The following is a 14,236-nucleotide window of genomic DNA, read 5'->3' as shown; positions in this document are numbered from 1 at the left end:
TACTGATCTAACATAGTACTGTGTTTGTGGTTATTGTATTATGAGTGATGATAACAAACTATTATGTTTTTATTTTGGTTAATCAAGTCTGTGCCAGTGATAGTTACAAGGTCATTTTCTGGTTCATAGATAGCTTCAGAGTACCGTGATCTTGCTTCATCAACCTAGCATAGAGGGTAACAATTTCCATCCTGTGACTGTTTTGGTTGATCGGTGACTGTTTTGGTTCTTACATAAATAGTTTCTTTAAATGTTAACCCTAAGCTCTGTATATATCCTACGTTTGGGTTACTTAATCGGTGATTGTGTGATCTTGTAGTTATGGTCCAAAATTTTATATGGCACAAAAATGACTTTGTTAGTTCCTAAGTTCGTATAATGTAACAAATCTTGCTAGCAAATTTCATAGTGTGTTAGTGCTCTAACCAATTTCATAGTGTGTTACCATCCAGCAGCACCACTCATAAAAAACCCAGTGGGTCAATCATCCTTTGTTGCTTGAGATGGCTATGGGTCAGTCATCCTTTTAATCCTATTTTTGGTATGATCATGTTACTTAAACGATGATTGTGATCTTGTAGTTATGCTTCAAAATTTTATATGGCACAAGGATCTATGTTTTACTTGAAGATGGCTTTGTTAGTTCCTAAGTTCATATAATGTCACAGATCTTGCTAGCCAATTTCATAGTGTGTTAGTGCTCTATATTCGGAACTGTCATTTACATTACCAGCCAGGCGCACCATTCACAGAAAAAATCAGTGTGTTAGTAATCCTTGGTTGGTTGAGGTGGCTATCTTCTAGAGATCATAGCTCTGGGTATGCTGTAAAATTCTACACCAACCAAGGATCATAGCTCTATCAGTATGTCTTTGAGTTAGCAAGATCATAGCTCTGGCCATGCTAGGTGCACTGGTAGCCACTTCATTAGTAAAATTGTCAAGATCAGAGCTCTGGCTATCTTTTCAAGACCATGCTGACTGCATAGGTAATCTAGTCCAGAAAATTGTGTTTTTTAAATGTTATAGTTGCCGACATGCTATCATACCAAGAAAAATTTATTTATGTGTGTTCTATATATTTGTTACTTATCTCCATACACTATTGATAGGAAAATCATAATCATAAATTGAAAAACATGCTTGTAGTACGTTTCAGTTTCTATTTATCCTTACCACCCCTTAGGTGCAGACACCACTTGTAATTAGCCTATTAGTGTTTCCCTTGGTAGACCTATAGCCTAATTTTAATGTTAGTGTTTCATTTTCTATTTATCCTCTGAAATCTATCTTTCGGAGGACCAAGGCCATTAAAGTAGTGGTACCCTTGCTCCGTCTATATCCTACGTTTGGGTTACTTAATCAGTGACTGTGTGATCTTGTAGTTATGGTCCAAAATTTTATATGGCACAAAGATGACTATGTTAGTTCCTAAGTTCATATAATGTCACAGATCTTGCTAGACAATTTCATGGTGTGTTATTGTGTTAGTGCTCTATATTCGGACATGTCATGCTCTATAGCGTGTTAGCCAATTTCATAGTAGATTACTAGCCAGCAACACCACTCACAAAGGTGACTGTGTGATTGATTCTTCCGGGGCAGTGGCTATCTTCTCAAGATCATAGCTCTGGGTATGCTCTAAAATTCTACAGATTTTGTGCTTGTCCTACAGCACTCTACGACAATCAAACAAGAGATAAAATTATACCGTCTTTGTCCCAACTACAGTTCTCCTTAAACACTTGCTATATGTTGTATTTTAACTGTGTTATCAGATGGACTCATGTTCTGACATGGGCTGGAATTTTTTTTACCTATGACTGAAGCTACATCAGCCGTGAAGAGGGTGGGTAGCTGACTGAACAAGTGAGGAGGCCGTACAGCGTGATCCTCTTTGATGAGGTAGAGAAGGCCCATGTCGCCATGTTCAACACCCTGCTCTAGGTCCTCAATGACGGTAGGCTGATGGATGGGCAAGACAGGACGGTGGACTTCAGGAACACCATGGTCATCATGACATTGAACCTTGGCGCTTAGCACCTCCTCGCCAGGATGGTGGGCAAGAACTCCATGAAGGTTGCTTGTGATCTAGTCATGTAGGAGGTGCACATCGCAATAACATCCTGAATTGCACTCACTGACTATTATAACTATCATTCATCAACTTATCAACTGAATTGCATATGATTCTTCTGTTTTATAGGTTGTAAATGATCTTAATCCTTCACGTCAGAACTTACAGAATAAGGAGGATCTTCAGGTTTGGAATATTTTTTTATTAGTATCTGAAGTATATACATGCAACAACCTTAAATTGTGAGAGTGTCTCAAATAAGAATTTAAATAGAATCTCAAACTGATTTAATGGGAACTAACACATAAGCTGAAATTTCTGAATGTAACTGGCATATGATGGTTTTGACAGTACAATGGTTGTTTATTACCAGGGAACACTGGTCGATGGCATAAAAGAAGTCATCTTGTCTCCTACACATGCTTTGTCCCTTATTGCAGCCGGTGAAGGTATTTTTTTCTTAATGGTTCAATTCTTTGTTTATTTTAGTATTCCGACTATCATAATCTCTACTACTTCATAAGTCTCTAACATGGGCATCCACCACAGCTTCATTGTGCCCCCGCTCCCGCGATCCTCGCCCTCGTCCCGCATCTCCCCTTCCTTCGTTGTCGCGCCCTCCGGAGCTCCAACGCACGCCATTCCAGGGATGGATGCCCACGCCCTCGTCCTTTCACAGCGCTTCCATGCCCCTGCCTCAGATTTAGATCTTGTCCACCTAGTCGCCTCCGCTCCCCTTCCTCTCTCCAAGTGTGGCGCCACTGCACATTCCGCGTCTGGGCACGACGGCGGTGTGCCGCTGCCGGCTAGGAAGAAGGAGCCCCCGCTCCCGCTCGCCGGTGCGCCGCCACTCCGCATCCGGGTGCAGCGCCAGTGTTCCACGGTAACCGCTCCTCTCCTCTCTCTCTCTCTCTGCGCCGATAACCTTTCCTCTCCTCGCCTTGTCTCATACTGATGGAGGCAGCTTGGGCGCGCACACCAGGTGTTCGACGCGATTCCTTGCATTATTTTTCAGCTGTAACGTACCATAGGACTATGTGGTTTTGGGATTATTTATTTCTCAAGACCAGTTTATTAATTAGTTTCATTTTATTCTTATTAGCATGCTCTCTCTCATGAGACAAGGGGGGCAGGTTGCTGTTGCTGTGCTTGCAAGTATCTGTTGCAGATGTTGTTCATGCCTGTAACGTACCACCACATACTGTTGTGTTTGATGGTATTATAGTGCTATGCTGGACATTTCACAGTCAATTCATTTTGATGATGATGTGGATGATGGAAAAAGTCATGAACTCAAAGTGTACTCTCTGGACCGTATAAGAGCTGCTACAAGTAATTTTAGTGACTCTAACAAGCTTGGAGAAGGAGGATTTGGTCCTATCTATATGGTATACTAACTTTCACTACTGTGAATGGCGTTTGATGTACACATGATTTTATGTTAATATTTGGCTTAATGATAATGAATATCATGAACCACTGTAGGGAACTTTACCTGGGGGTGAAGAAGTAGTTGTGAAGAGGCTTTGTAGGAATTCAGGTCAAGGCCTTGAAGAATTCAAGAATGAGGACATACTTATTGCAAAGTTGCAGCACCGCAATCTTGTAAGACTACTAGGGTGCTTGTTGGTCACTTGTTCTCAAAGGCTACAGATTAAGAACAAGGCAACACAAATGTTAATGATTAAAGACCTTCGTCCTTCGTAACATTATTTCCTTTTGGATATAATGATCTTCGGACGAAGGTCATTAAGGACGTACCTTCATCATTTCAATATGTAAAGAAATAAACATGGACATATGAAACATAGAAAGAACATGAATAATCATATTAAATCATTAGATTATTCATATTGTCATTATATAATCATGAACAAAAATCAATAATATTTAAATTACATTTGTACCTTCGACTTGACAGAAGGCAAAAAATCGAGAGAGACGTGCGAGTGATTACAAGTCAGCGTGAACAGTACCGGGGTACTGTTCATCTATTTATAGGCACGGGACACAGCCCAGACAAAATTACATTCGTGTCCTTGATAACTAACCATAACCATGACACAAATTATCAGGGACTATGCAGTCTTTTCCTCTTTAAGTCGGTGCCACCCTTCGTCTCAAGCGTGTCATCATGCCGAGCTCTTTGAATTGTAGCTTCGGCATATATCTTCATGTCGTGCCTGCTTGCATATCATCTCGCCAAAGGTGTTTTTCTTAGAGGACCTTCAGCGGAGAAGAAGGCTCCCAACAGTAGCCCCTTCGCAGTGCTAGATCGTTTTTCGTAACGAGCTCGATCCATGAAAAACTCGAAGGATTCGGAATGCCGAAGGTCCGAAAAACACCTTCCCTGAGCTCGTTGCCGAGAAACGATTATAATATTTCGGGCGTCGAGTGGTCCACCGTTCAGCGAGTGTAAGCGGCTTGGCGGTTCACCTTCCCCCTGCAGCACTATATAAACAGACGGGTTGGTGAGGAGTTACCACAGCATTCATTGCCATTGCACTGTTGTGCTGTTAAAAAATTTAACCATAGCCAAAGCTTTCTGCATTGCGCTTTCAAGCGAACACTTCATCGTTTAAGGTTAACTTCGTCAGACGGGTTAGCTTCGTCAAACGGTAAAAACCCGTCGAAATGGCCAGAGTGCGATCAACTGCAAGGGTGTCTCGTGAGGGGGACGAAACCGAGGCCGCTGAAACGACACCAATTTCAGAAGTAATGAAACGATCAGGTCTGGTTGCGGCTGTCGAAGGTACTTCTAATGCCAAATCTAAGCAGACTATAGTTGAGGGTGAAGATGTTATTGAGAGTGAAGAAGACTACGACATTCTGATCCCAACGAAGCCTAGTCATCTAGATTTTGAAAAATCTACTATGACTGAAGATGACATGCCTATGATGATGAAACTAGACTATTTTGGAGAGGCTGAGAGTAAGCTTGTTCGATTTGCCGGAGAAGAGACTATCCCAGAGCCAAATAAAGATGAAGTTATGGTTTTCAAGAGCTTCTTTAGAGCAGGGCTGCGATTCCCCCTAAATGAGATGATAGGGGTAGTTTTAAAGAATTTTGAAATATATCTTCATCAGCTGACTCCCAACGCTATTGTTAGACTCAACGTCTTTATCTAGGCCCTCCGAAGCCAAGGGATGAGCCCAGATGCCAAAGCTTTCTGTTGAGTGCATGAGCTGCACTATCAGACGAAGGGCAGGGCAGATGGCCTTCACGAGAATTTTGGTTGTTACAATTTTGCGTATCAAAAGGATACAAAGGCACCAGTCCTTAGTTACCGCACAAAGTGGCCAACCGGTTGGAAAAATGAATGGTTCTATATGAAGGTTGATGAGAAATAGAGGGAGAAGCTTATGACCATGGTCATGAGTCCACTGAGTTTGAGCTTCGTAATGACCCGACCTTTATGCAATATGCAACTGGGGTCACCCTGTCAGCTGACTGAAGTAGAATTTAGAGTGGTAGTTGAGCAGATCAGTACCAGGGACTTAGTGCAAGAATACTTGGCGAATAGAACATATCCGACGTCAAGTGGCTGGGGAATGCCGAAGAAGAAAGAAGCGGGGAAGAAGCAAGAACTTGTTCATCTTGCTTACCGTTTCAAATTTGAAAAGCAATTCATGAAGCCTTGCAAAGAATGGCTAGACATGATTGAGACCATGTGCAATGAAATACTTGGGAATTATACAAAAAAGGAAGATCAACTGATGACCGCAGCCTTCGGCACCCATCCAAAACGAAGATTTGAACCGGGTGATGGATGCCTTGAAATTTGAATACCCTGATTATGAAAGACTTGACAAAGGTGCCGAAGGGGTAAAAAGAAAAAGAATTGTCAGCATTCTGAGCAAGCAAGCTGCTAGAATGGTAAAGGAGGATGAAAAGGCTTCAAAGAAGACAAAAACTGCTCTTAAACCGAAGGCGGCAGTTTCGATGAAAAGGAAGGCTGAAACTCCGGAGCCGAAGATAACTGAGGCAACAGAGGAGACTCCTTCGACACCTCCCGCTGCTGAAATAGCAGAGATTTTAAAGGTAATGACTGAATCTTTACCCATCAAGCTGCTAAGTCCTATGAGACCAGAACTGACACAACTTTTACAGAAGAATGATCAACCCTCAGCTGTAAAGGAGAAGACTGAGGGTCATAAAAAACGAAGAATTGTTAATGTTATGCAAGCCATTGAACGAACACCACCGCTGGCCTCGGTGTCCAAAATAGTACCTATTGCAAGTGCCGAGGCCACTGCCGAAGCTGATACCTCTGCCGAAGCTGCCAATCTTGAAAGTACGCTGTCAGGGATTGATAAAATTCTTTCGGAAATGGCTGCGGAAGAGGCAGCTGCGGCAGCGGAGAAGGTCATGGCCGCAGTGCCTGACAAAGGGAAAAAGATTGCTGATGCTGCTGTAGAAGAAAGGGACTTTGACCTTCGAAACCTGGTGGGTCAAGAATTGTCCGAGGCTGAGAAGAAGGAGCTACAGGAATATGGGATATCCTTTGGCTACCAGCTAGGAGCTATGCTCTTTGGTAGAATTGACGAAAGAGCCTTAGGATGTATTCGCGATCGCGCCGGGGCAAAGATAATCGACACTCTATCGAAGAATGTCGGTTTCCCGAAGCTTGAGGCTGATATTAGCGGCTACTGGCGACAACATATCGTCGGCAGTCTGTTTTATTCCAATTTCAAGGTAAAATTCTTTTTGCCTAGATTTCTGTTATATTTGTGATGAATCAAAATTTTCTGATGTCAGCTTATTTCGACAGAGTATGCTGCTAAGTAAGGCACTGAGGATGCAACAAGACCTCGAAGATAAGAAAAATGAAATCATAATCGAGGGCTTGGAGAGTAAGATCAAGGATTATGAAGCTTCTCTAGAGAAGAAGGACTTCCTACTTGAAGCAACAGAGGGCTCGCTTGCAGAAATTCAAGCTAAAAATGCTAGATTAAGCGAGGAGCTTCTCCAAAGTCAAACCGCCTTAAAAGAAAAATCAGAGAACTTCGAACAAGAGAAGAAAGATTTGCAAGCGAAATATGAAGCCGAAGCTAACAAAAATACGAAGCTGCAGAAATCTTTGAAAGACCTTCGGAATACATGTTTGAATTTTGACAGCCGCTGCGTGCAACGGTTGAAAGAGGTCTTTAGCTCGGTTGGGGGCAGCTCTGAAGATATTACCCCTTCGTCTGAAGACATACCAGATGCCTTCAAACATATTGAAAATGAAGTTGATGCACTTGATGAAGTGATAGCTGAGCATGGTGACTTCTGTGCCTTGCTAGCTTCTCGCGGCACAGCTGCCGCATTCTTGAAGGCCGATTGCACGCATGCAAAGACAGTAAACAGACCAACCTTCAGTCTGTCTCCATCAGATTTGATTGATATTCCCAATGAAGCCCGAAGCATCGGAAACAGATTCATAACTCAGGTTTGGGCTAAGGGTGGACAAGAGTTGGCTGGGGACGAAGCCCAAAACTTGCTTAAACCGATACGGAACTTATACCTATTGCTTGCCTTGATTCTTGTAATTACTTTTTACCTTATACCATTGTTTGTCTGCAGGATGATGGTGCTGAAGGTTGATAACCCGAAGCACATTCCGAAGGTTGCTGAAGCTTCTCTTTAGGCCTGCTTGTATAGAGCTTAGGAATATTTGCATTATCTTTGCAAAAGATTGCAACCGAGAGTTGAACAGTACTTTGTATATTTATCCATACCTTGTAATATATTTTTACCTTTTCAACCATGTACGAATTGCTTTGCTGTGGACGAAACTTGTATCTTTTGAGCCGAAGGCGAAAAACACCTTCCCTTCTTTTCGTACACAACGAAGCATGTCCTTGCATAAAATGTGTATGTTTGAAACTAAGCTTCTTCGTGTTCATTGAAGCACTGTCGTCGAAGCCGGAGTATTTCTGTTCATGCTTCATGTTATGATGATGATGGTCCTACGAATGTCTGAATGAATGTCTGTATGAATGCAGTGATTGATGTAATGTAATGTGCAAATGAATGTCCCAAACACACACGAAGCCACACCCAGACTCTACATCCCCTTAGGAACGACTTTGGAGTCTTTAAGCTCTGCATCCCCTTAGGAACGACTTTGGAGCTTCTTCACCTTCTATTTATGTGGTATTTAAGCTCTGCATCCCCTTAGGAACGACTTTGGAGCTTCTTCACCTTATATTTCGGTGGTATTTTGCTCTACATTCCCTTAGGAACGACTTTTCCAGCTTCAGAACTTACGCTGCGCTCCCTTAGGAACGACTTTTGTAGCTTCGTCATCCTTGGGGTGATTACAGCTCTGCATCCCCTTAGGGACGTCTTTTGAGCTTTTCCCTGTTTTCTTTTGCACTCGATAGTGCAGGTTCTGATATTACATATTACAACTTTGGGGGATTCTGGCCCTTGTATTGCATGGGGCTAAATAAGAATGAAAAATACAAACTATGGCCCCATTAAAAACCTTTCTCCCCTCCTGAAAGGAAAAGGGTGCCACATGAGAAATGAAAAAGATTACATCAATTACACATAGTACCGCCGAAGCACATCCGCATTCCAGGATCTGGGTATGTCGTTGCCGTCCATATCCTTCAATCTGTAAGAACCGGGTCTTGACAAAGATACTACTAAAAAAGGACCTTCCCACTTCAGTTTTAACTTGCCCATTGTATCTGGGTTGGCTACTCTCCGAAGCACCAAATGACCTGGCTTGATATTTTTCAATCGAACTTTCCTATCATGACATTTTATTGTTTCGGCCTAATACTTATTGATGTGTTCTATGGCCTGAAGTCTGGTCCCTTATATAGTGTCTTTTGTTATTTGAGAATCAACTTTGTCTTCCGCTGAAGTTGTTGTTCTTATCGATCCTGTCTTTGCTTCTTCTGGAGTTATTGCTTCGTCACCGAACAGGAGCTTGAAAGGTGTAAAACCTGTTGACCTTGATACAGTTGTGTTATTGCTCCACACCACTTTGATCAACTCATCTGGCCACTTTCCTCTGGGCTGGTTGAAGATTAACTTCATTATTCCTGTCATTATAATTCCATTTTCTCTTTCTACCAACCCATTTGATTATGGATGCCTTACTGATGCAAAATGAATTTTTGTACCGATTTGTTCACAGAAATCTTTGAACGTTTCAGCATCAAATTGAGTTCTATTGTCCATGGTTATTGCCTTCGGCACGTCAAAGCGACAAACAATATGTTGCCAAAAGAATTTCTGTATTGTGGCCGAAGTTACTGTGACTAAGGGCTTTGCTTCGATCCACTTAGAGAAATATTCCACTGCTACAACAACATATTACAAATTTCCTTGTGCTGGTGGAAGTGGACCTAACAAATCTAGACCCCACCTTTGCAGTGGCCAAGTTGGCTGTATTAACTGGGTTAGAGACGAAGGTTGTTTCTGGTCTTTTGCACATCTTTGGCAATTTTCACATTTTTGAACCAGATCTGCTGCATCCGAAGCTGCCTTCGGCCAGTAGAATCCGTGTCTGAAAACCTTCCCCAGCAAAGGCCTACACCCAATATGAGACCCACATAAACCTGCATGTATTTCCTTCATTAGTTCTTGACCTTCGGTTCTGGACAAACACTTGAGTAGTGGAGGGCAGACTTCATATTTATATAACTCCCCTTCTATGATTACATATGGTCTTGTTCTTGCTTCCATTCTTTTATTATAAACTTCGTCATCCGAAAGACAGTTGCATTGGAGGAAAGATATAATCTCAGTCCTCCAATCTTCACTATGTACGGGTGATATTGCAAGCACTGCCCTCTCCATAAGTTCGACTGAAGGTGCTTTTATTGTCTCAAAGAACACTTCCGAAGGCAAAGGGAGCCCCTGTGCCGCTGATTTAGCTAGCAAATCTGCATGCTCATTTTCCCCCCTCGGAATATTTTTTACAGAAAAACCTTCAAAAGAAGTCTCCAATCTTCGGATGCATCCAAATATTTTTCAAGCTTCGGATCCCTTGCCTTGCTGCTTTTGTCTACATGGCCAGAAATAACTTGGGAATCAATTTTAAGGATTGCCCTTCTTATTCCCATTGCCTTTAGCTTCCGAAGCCCTAACAGAAGAGCTTCGTATTCGGCAATATTATTTGTACAACTAAAGTCCAGCTTTACTACGTAGCATGTCCTGACTTTATAGGGTGCTACTAGAACAGTAGCCGCTCTTGCGCCGAAGGATCCCCAAGAACCGTCACATAATACCGTCAGGCTTCGACATCTTTTGTTGCTTCTTCTCCTTGATCCCCTGGCGTCCAATCAGCAATGAAATCTGCTAACGCTTGAGATTGGATTGAGGATCTATGTACATAATCAATGGTGAATTCATTGAGTTCCGCAACCCATTTTCCAATTCTTCCTGTAACTTCTCTGTTTCTCATTATATCCTTCAGAGGTTGTGATGAAGGAACTACTACATGATATGCTTGAAAGTAATGCCGAAGCTTTCTGGAGGCCATTAACACAACATACAATACCTTCTCCAATTCTATGTAATTTTTCTTTGATAAACTGAGTACTTCGGAGACGAAGTACACTGGTGCTTGTCTTTTTACTTGGCCATCTTGCTTCTCCTGTACAATTGCCGCACTGACTGCAGAATGGGAGACAGCCACATACAAGAGTAACGGAGTTCCTGATGAAGGTGGAGTTAGAGTTGTCAAGTCTATCAGGTATTGCTTTAACTCTTCGAAAGCCTTCTGTTGAGCCGGACCCCATTGAAAAACTTCAGCTGACTTTAGTATTTCAAAGAATGGTAGATTCCTCTCTGCTGATCTTGATATAAATCTATTCAGAGATGCTAGCCTTCCTGCCAATCGTTGAGCCCCCTTCTTTGAATTTGGTGGCTCCATCTGAAGGATAGCTTTGATCTTACTTGGGTTAGCTTCGATACCCTTTGTTGATACTAGACAGCCAAGAAACTTGCCCTTCTTTACTCCAAAAACACACTTTTCTGGATTTAACTTGAGATCAGCTTGCCTGAAATTGGCAAACATCTCTTGCAAATCGGCAATATGATTTTCTTGTTTCGTGCTTTTTACTATGATGTCATCAACATAAGTTAGCACATTCCTGCCTATTTGAGAGTGAAGAACCTTGGCTGTCATTCTGCTGAAGCTTCCTCCAGCATTTTTGAGCCCCTCGGGCATCCGAAGGTAACAATAAGTACCACTGGGAGTTATGAAGCTTGTCTTTGGCTCATCCTCTTTCTTCATCCAAATTTGGTGATAGCCCGAGTATTAGTCCAATAAGCTCATGAGTTCCGAAGAAGCTACTGCATCTACAAGGGAGTCTATTCTTAGTAAAGTGAACTCATCCTTCGGACATGCCTTGTTGAGATATGTGAAATCAATACACATTTCCATTTTCCATTAGCCTTCTTCACCATAATAGTGTTAGCTAGCCACTCTGGATATGTTACTTCTCTGATGACACCAGCACTGAGAAGTCTCTTTACTTCATTCTGAGCACCTTCGGCTTTATCCTCAGACATTTTCCGAAGTCTTTGCTTTCTTGGCCTGAAAGATGAATCCACATTAAGTGAATGCTCAATGACATCTCTGTTAATACCACAGAGATAGTTGGTTGTCCAAGCGAAGACATCTTTGTTGTTGAACAAAAATCTTAGCAGAGTCTTTTCTTGTTCACCAGATAACTAAGATCCCAGCAGTACCTGTTGGTCTGCTATGTCTTCACACAGGAGCATGGGCTTTGGTTGATCTGCCGAAGCAGCCTTCTCTCTTTTGTGCTTATATTGCTAACAAGCTTCGACTTCATCTATGTTATGGATCGCCTTTGAATCCGTCCAACTCCCTTCAGCCCTCCTGGCAGCTTCTTGACTCCCATGAACAGCAATGGGCCCTTGCTCCGAAGGTATCTTCATGCATAAGTATGCTGAATGGAGTATTGCTTCGAAGGCATTAAGCGTCCCTCGACCAATGATTGCGTTGTATGGGTACTCCATGTCAACAATGTCAAAGACAACTTATTCAGTTCTTGTGTTGTGGATGTAACCGAAGGTAACTGACATTGTTATTTTGCCAAGTGCCACAATCTGTCTTCCTCCTAAGCCACAAAGAGGATGTGTTGCATCATGTATCTTGTATTCTGGTTCTTGCATCTGTCTGAAAGCCTTTGCAAAGATGATGTCTGCTGCACTGCCTATGTCAACCAGAACATTGTGAACCAGAAATCCCTTGATGACACAAGATATAACCATGACATCATTATGAGGATAATCTTTGAGCTGAAGGTCTTCCTGAGAGAAGGTAATTGGGATGTGAGACCACTTAGATCTGATGAAGGGTCCTTGCACCCCAACATGCTGCACTCTTCTTTGTGCTTCCTTCTTCTGCTTCTTGTTAGCTGGCTCTGAGCTTGAACCACCTGTGATTGGGAGCACCAGCTTCATGACCGAAGGTGCTACAACTTGATTGTTGTACGAAGCCATCATCACAACAGTGGAAGTGAGTTCACCGGAGGTGGGCGCCAATGTTGGTCACTTGTTCTCAAAGGCTATAGATTAAGAACAAGGCAACACAAATGTTAATGATTAAAGACCTTCATCCTTCGTAACATTATTTCCTTTTGGATATAATGATCTTCGAACGAAGGTCATGAAGGACGTACCTTCATCATTTCAATATGTAAAGAAATAAACATGGACATATGAAACGTAGAAAGAACATGAATAATCATATTAAATCATTAGATTATTCATATTGTCATTATATAATCATGAACAAACATCAATAATATTTAAATTACATTTGTACCTTCGACTTGACAGAAGGCAAAAAATCGAGAGTGACGTGCGAGTGATTACAAGTCATCGTGAACAGTACGGGGGTACTGTTCATCTATTTATAGGCATGGGACGTAGCCCGAACAAAATTACATTCATGTCCTTGATAACTAATCATAACCATGACACAAATTATCAGGGACTATGCGGTCTTTTCCTCTTTAAGTTGGTGCCACCCTTCGTCTCAAGTGTGTCATTATGCCGAAGCTCTTTGAATTGTAGCTTCGGCATATATCTTCATGTCGTGCCTGCTTGCATATCATCTTACCGAAGGTGTTTTTGCTTAGAGGACCTTCGGCGGAGAAAAAGGCCCCCAACAGTGCTGCATACAGAGGGAAGAGAAGATCCTGGTGTACGAGTACATGCCTAACAAAAGTCTAGATGCATTCCTCTTTAGTATGTGTCCTTCACTGTCCGCGCATCTCATTTCTCAATATGAACGGACAAATATGCTGATTGGGTTCTGATCACTGTGGTTGAACAAATCCTAAAAAGCAACGGCTTCTAGACTGGAAGAAACGGTTTGATATAATCGAAGGCATTGCTAAAGGGCTGCTATATCTCCACCGGGATTCGAGGCTGCGAGTTGTTCACCGTGATCTCAAGGCCAGCAACATTCTCCTGGACGTGGACATGAAACCCAAGATATCAGATTTTGGAATGGCAAGGATGTTTGGAGGGGACCAAAACCAATTCAATACGAATCGAGTCGTCGGTACATTGTATGCACAAACTCAATGGGCCATACAGGAACCACACTACTACAACTTGGTTATGATACACTGAACTTTATTTTTGCAGTCGGTATCTCCGTCAAGTCTGACGTCTATGGCTTCAGAGTCCTGATCTTGGAGATCATCACAGGAAAGAGGGTTGTAAGCTTCCACTGTCACGAGGACTCCTTGAACATCGCTGGATATGTAAACACTGGTGGTTACCAAGATAATTAGAGACAAGGGGGCAGGTTGATGTGCTTGCAAGTATCTGTTGCAGATGTTGTTCATGCCTGATGCTGATGCCCCCTTTTTCATACTGTTGTGTTTGGATGGTGTACCACCCGTGTTTTACAACAGTTTGGCCTTTGGAATTGCTACTGCTAAAACTTCGTTTCTCTGAGAAGACCTTTTGTTTTTGCATTCCCAGCCGAGGGACATCTAAGTACTTGTATTATTACGAAATCTTTTCTTAGTATAACACATATTTATACATAAGTTATCATGGTATTATATGTTTCCGTTGCAACGCACGGGCACTCATCTAGTCATATATTAAAGAGATAAGAATAAATATAACACCTTATCTAAGCCAAAAGATTGAGAAATGTATGAA

General features: G+C 42.1%; 1 pseudogene; it reads left to right on the top strand.

Moving 5' to 3' along the window:
- The first annotated feature begins 2,608 nt into the window (after positions 1–2,608).
- Positions 2,609–13,857, top strand: LOC109942552 (G-type lectin S-receptor-like serine/threonine-protein kinase B120; annotated as a pseudogene).
- Positions 13,858–14,236: the final 379 nt, after the last annotated feature.

This window comes from Zea mays, chromosome 9 (genome assembly GCF_902167145.1).
Source record: "Zea mays cultivar B73 chromosome 9, Zm-B73-REFERENCE-NAM-5.0, whole genome shotgun sequence".
Taxonomy (NCBI): domain Eukaryota; kingdom Viridiplantae; phylum Streptophyta; class Magnoliopsida; order Poales; family Poaceae; genus Zea; species Zea mays.
Note: the sequence above shows the minus strand (reverse complement) of the source record. Positions and strands in the feature narration are given on the sequence as shown.